The sequence below is a fragment of the Pongo abelii genome, chromosome 15 (assembly GCF_028885655.2).
Source record: "Pongo abelii isolate AG06213 chromosome 15, NHGRI_mPonAbe1-v2.0_pri, whole genome shotgun sequence".
Lineage (NCBI taxonomy): Eukaryota > Metazoa > Chordata > Mammalia > Primates > Hominidae > Pongo > Pongo abelii.
Window position 1 is genome coordinate 35,088,783 of NC_072000.2, and position 6,000 is coordinate 35,094,782.

General features: G+C 42.1%; 1 pseudogene; it reads right to left on the minus strand.

The window, feature by feature from the left end:
- Window positions 1–711: 711 nt before the first annotated feature.
- LOC100435530 (large ribosomal subunit protein uL6-like) lies at window positions 712–1,288 on the minus strand (annotated as a pseudogene).
- Window positions 1,289–6,000: the final 4,712 nt, after the last annotated feature.

The window sequence follows — 6,000 nt, forward strand, 5'->3', positions numbered from 1 at the left end:
AGGTTAGAGTAAGGGTTGATTCAGTACATAAAAAAAGCCTCCTGGGACACAGAATAGGAGATAGAAGGATGGAGAGTGGATCTGAAAGGACACACTGAGAAGATCCAGGGCAGCAACTACTTCCAGCTTCTATGGACAGAGAGAAATATCAATACTTACCTTCTACAGGATAATTTAGTGGCAAAATATACCCCTCATCTGTATACCCAGTTTTCTAATTACAAGGGGTTATTTTATGAAACAATTACATTATGGGTGATAGCTGTAAAGAATAATTATTTTGTTTTGTTTTGTTTTTCAGAAAAAGTCCCAAATCAATAGGTATTTTATTACATAATTAAAATATCACAAATAAGGCTAGGTGCGGTTACTCACCCCTGCAATCCCAGCACACTGGAAGGCTGAGGAAGGAGGATTGCTTGAGTCCAGGAGTTTGAGACAAGCCTGGGCAACATAGCAAAACCCTGTCTCTACAAAAAATACAAAAAATTAGTCAGGCATGTTGGTGCGTGCCTGTAGTCCCAGCTACTTGGGAGGCTGAGGTGGGAGGGTTGCTTGAGCCCAGGAAGTTGAGGCTGCAGTGAGCTGTGATTGTTCCACTTCACTCCAGCCTGCGTGACAGGGCAAGACTGTCTAAAAAAAAAAAAAATCACAAATACATTTTAGGATTCATCGGGCATCTTGTTTCAGAAGCTGGACACCTATTAGATCTTATTCATCAGCCTGCTGAACAGCTCCTTTTTCAGAGACATAGATGCCATCCAAAAATTTCCTGATGTTTTTGATTTTAACTGTTGTGGCTTGCTGAATCAAAGCAACTGAATTTGAAACAAGCTCAATGTCATTTCCTTCAAGGATTAATTCATCTTTCTGGGCTTGAGATACTGAACAAACAACATTTATCCTCATTCGAACCCTGCGGATGTATTTTTTACCCAAGAAATTGTGGATTTCAACAAGAGACCTGTTCTCCCAGAATACAATATTGATGAGGAAGTGAGCTTACAGAGACTTCATCTTGTAATGGAAGCCCACAGTAGCACCCTTGATCATGTTCTGTACATGACTACAAATAGTGTGAATGGTAGCCAGTTCCTTTCTCTTTCCCCACCAGTTGTCAACCTGGAGCCTCTTCCTTTTCTTTCCAAGGAGACTGAGTTCTACATTGGTGTGATTGAAGTCCTTCTGCAGGGTTCTTCTGGGGCCCTTTACAGTAACTGTGTTTCTTCAGAGTGATATCAACATTTTCTGGAATGTTGACTGTCTGATTGCTGAGAATGGTCTTCATTCTGACGGTACATGCTGCAAAGAGAGAGTGTCTCGTCATCACATTCTTGTAGCCCATAAGGGGACTGTGTATTCAAGAACAATTATTTTAGCTTAAGAATATGGGACAATTATCTATTGAGGTGAACAGATAATGCTAATAAAACTACATTTGTAAAAGTGAGGCCAGGCATGGTGGCTCATGCCTGTAATCCCAGCACTTTGGGAGGCTGAGGTGGATGGATCACTTGAGGCCAGGAGTTTGAGACCAGCTGGCCAACATGGTGAAACCCCGTCTCTACTAAAAATACAAAAGTTAGCTGGGTATGGTAGCACTGCCTGTAATCCCAGCTACTCAGGAGGCTGAGGCAGGAGAATTGCTTGAACCCGGGATGTGGAGGCTGCAGTGAGCTGAGATTGCGCCACTGCACTCCAGCTGGGTGACAAAGCAAGACTCAGTCTCAAAGGAAAAAAAAAGTGAAATTAAGCTTCTGTCTGTTTTCGTATCACACAAAAATCTTAGAGAATATTTAGGATAATCTGATTGGGCCTGTGCAAATTTCACTTTAGGAGTGTCCAATACAATCACCGAGAGATAGTCAGTCTTCTACTAGGGCACCTGAAACTGAGGTGTGAAAGGCCCATGTGAATTCTGACTTCAAGACACTTGCCACATACATTAAAACTCTGAGGGAAGGTCAGGCGAGGTGGCTTGTGCTTGTAATCCCAGCACTTTGGGAGGCCAAGGCAGGTGGACCACTTGAACCCAGGAATTTAAGACAAGCCTGGGCAACACGGTGAAACCCCATCTCTACAAAAAATGCAAACATTAACCAGGCATAGTGGCTCACACCTGTAATCCCAGCACTTTGGGAGGCCAAGGCAGGCAGATCACTTGAGCTCAGAAGTTTGAGACCAGCCTGGGCAACACAGCAAAACCCTGTCTCTACTAAAAATACAACAATTTACTGGGTGTGGTGGCACATGCCTGTAGTCCTGGCTACTCGGGAGGCTGAGGTGAGAGAGTCTCTTGAGCCTGGGAGGCGAAGGGTGCCGGGAGCTGAGATGACACCACTGCACTCCAGCCTGGGCAACTGAGGGAGACCCTGTCTTAACAACAACAACAACAAAAAATATATATATATATATATAAATACATATTTATATACATTATTTGTATGTGTGTGTGTGTATATGTGTATATATATATATATATATATATAGATATATAGATATATACATGGTTGTGGTTTGAAGCATTTGCCCTTGTACTTTTGATTTCAGGCTCTTATTTAAATCTGTTTGCTTCCTCTTCCCTCAGAGTCTTTTTTTTTGAGATACGTTCTTGCTCTGTGGCCCAGGCTAGAGTGCAGTGGTGTGATCTCGGCTCACTGCAACTTCTGTCTTCCAGGCTCAAGAGATTCTCCCAACTCAGCCTCCTGAGTAGCTGGGACTACAGGCATGTGCTACTATGCCTGGCGAATTTTTGTATTTTTTGTAGAGATGAGATTTCACCATGTTGCCCAGGCTGGTCTCGAACTCCTGAGCTCAAGTGATCTGGCTGCCTCTGCCTCCCAAAGTGCTGGGATTACAGGCGTGAGCCACTGCGGCTGGCCTACGATCATATATTTTGTCACAGAGCTGTATCTTACCATAGGCAGAGACTGAGTCCAGGAGTATTGGTCCTGTTGAAATCCCTCCGCATGAAAATATAAGGCCTATAAAAATAATAGTTTCCATCTAATAGCTGACTGTATATTTAAGATGAATAGTTTGTACAACCAGGAAGGAGATGGATTTTGGATTGAAACTTAATATTGATTGTTACTTTATTCAATTTACTTTTTTAATTCTTATTTTATTACTACACCATTTGCTATTGTGTTGCCTAGGTAACATAAACAAGTGCTTTTAACTCTAAGGCAATGATGTATATCTTTGGCAGTCTGTAGGGTTTCAGGGGAGGCTGATAAATTGTCTTAATCTTTGGGTTATTTTTCAGTTTACAGTGTTGTAATAACAGCAATGCATTCTATGACCTTTTGAATATTTGTGTATGTCTGTTAGCCTTTTTGCCAAGTCAGGCCAGTCTGTTTTAAGGCCTTTTTGTAATTTGGGTCCTGTATCCTTTTTAGGAAGAAATTGTGAAAAATTTTGAATTGGGCAAAAGAGATTTGTGGATATTATTGTAATGGAATGCTGGAGCCTCTGGGAATTACCTGGTCCTATAGGGCTATCTTATAGGGCTTACTTATCTTTGACCAGGCTGTCTTACAACTCTGCAGAGATAGAAGTAAACTTCTATCTTCAAATCATTCCTATCTATAAAAATGTAAAATTGTCTTCAGTGGAATGAAACTGATTATTACCCTGTGGATATTGCCTAGTTTTGCCAGTTTTGCATCCATTTGAAGTTCATTTCAACATTCTTTACCTGATTATAAATGTGGAGTTCTCTCTCTCTTGCTCTCTTTTTTTTTTTTTTTTTGAGACAGAGTCTCGCTCTGTCACCCAGTCTGGAGTGCAGTGGCACGATCTTAGCTCGCTGTAACTTCCACCTCTAGGTTTTAGTGATTCTTGTGCCTCAGCCTCCCAAGTAGCTGGGATTACAGGTGTGCACTACCATGCCCAGCTAATTTTTTTATTTTTAATAGAGATGGGGTTTTGCCATATTGGCCAGCCTAGTCTTGAACTCCTGGCTTCAAGTGATCCACCTGCCTTGGCCTCCCAAAGGGCTGGGATTACAGGCATAAGCCCCTGTGCCCTGCTCTCTCTCGCTCTCTCTTTTTTTAGCTTTTTACTTTTGAATAGCGTTAGGTTTAGATTTACGGAAAAGTTGAAAGATAATAGAGAGTTCTCATATACTCCTTGCCTAGTTTCCCCTACTGTTAACACCTCAAATTACTATGGTACATTTGTCACAACCAAGGAGCCAGTATTCCATACTTTATTTAATTCCATGCTTTATTCAGATTTCACTGGTTTTTCCCTAAAGTCCTTTTTCTGGATCCCATCCAGGATGCCACGTTGTTAGTGGTGGCAAATCCATACAAGTCTGCAGCAACCTCAGTTCTTACCTCCTCAGAAGAACAAATTTGACCGAGAGGCATAGTGAGAGACTGAGAAAGTTTTAGAGCAGGAGCGAAAGTTTATTAAAAAGTTTTAGGGCAGGAATGAAAGGAAGTAAAGTACACTTGGAAGAGGGCCAAGCGGGCAACTTGAGAGAGTCAAGTGCACGGTTTGACCTTTGACTTAGGGTTTTATATGTTGGCATACTTACTGGGTCTTGTGTCTCTCCTCCCCTGATTCTTTCCTTGGGGTGTGCTGTATACACCTGCAGTGGCCTGCCAGCTCTTGGAAGGGGCCGCATGCACAGTGTGTTTACTGGAGTTGTACACGTGCTCACCTGAGGTGTTCTTCCCTTACCAGTCAAATGTTTCTAGAAGGTCATGTACCAGTTAAACTCTGCCACTGTGCCTCTTTAGTGCACATGCCTGAACCCAGTTGCCCAACTCCTATTTTTTTTTTTTTTTTTGAGATTGAGTTTCGCTCTTGTCTCCTGGGTTCGAGCGATTCTCTTGCAGCCTCCTGAGTAGCTGGGACTACAGGCACGTGCTACCACACCTGGCTAATTTTTGTATCTTTAGTAGAGACAGGGTTTCACCATGTTGGCCAGGCTGGTCTCCAACTCCTGACCTCGAAGTGATCCACCCGCTTTGGCCTCCCAAAGTGCTTGGATTACAGGAGTGAGCCACTGCATCCAGCCTTGAGATTTTATCAGGCAGCTGCTGATAATTAGTTTCAGGTTTTTTGTATCTGTTGGGAGACTGCCTTTCCCTGGCACCGGCTGCAGCCAATTATTATTATTATTAATTTATTATTGTTACAGTGCAACAACTGACACATCACCTGATGGTGGACTGACATTCCTGGTTGGGGAGACCCCTCCTCTGCCCTGTTCATTTCTGACTAGCTACCTACTGTAACAACATTACATTTAGTCATCATGTTTCTTTAGGCTGTGACAGTTTCTTAGACTTTCCTTGTTTTTAATGACCTTGACAATTTTGAGGAGCACTGGTCAGGTATATTGTAAAATAACCCTCTATTGGAATTGGATTTTTTTCAATATACATACATACTGTATATATGTATATATCTATAACCTTTATAATTATATACAGAGATTATAGATCTTTGCAGGCAGATCACAGAGGTGAAGTGCCATTTTTAACACATTATATGAAGAGTACATGCTGTCAACTGTCTTATTGCTGATGATGTTGCCCTTGATCACCTGGCTAAGGTAGTGTTTGTGAGGTTTCTCCTCTATAAATTTATACCTCCTCTCATACTTTACTCTTTGGAAGCAGATCAGTAAACACAGCTCATGCTCGAGGGGTGAAAGTTAAAATCCATCTCTTTATGTAGGGAGTATCTATATAGATTACTAGGAATTCTTAATTACAAAAGATTCGAGCTGGAGTGCAGTGGCACAATTTTAGCTCACTGCAACCTCTACTCCTGGGCTAAAGCGATTCTCCCACCTCAGGTTCCCTAGTAGCTAGGACTACAGGTGTGTGCCACCTCATCTGGCTAATAGTTTAAAAATATTTTATAGAGATAAGGTTTGCTATGTTACCCAGGCTCATCTTGAATTCCTGGCCTCAAGCAATCCTCCCACCTCGGCCTCCCAAAGCACTAAGATTACAGATGTGAGCCACTGTGCCCAGT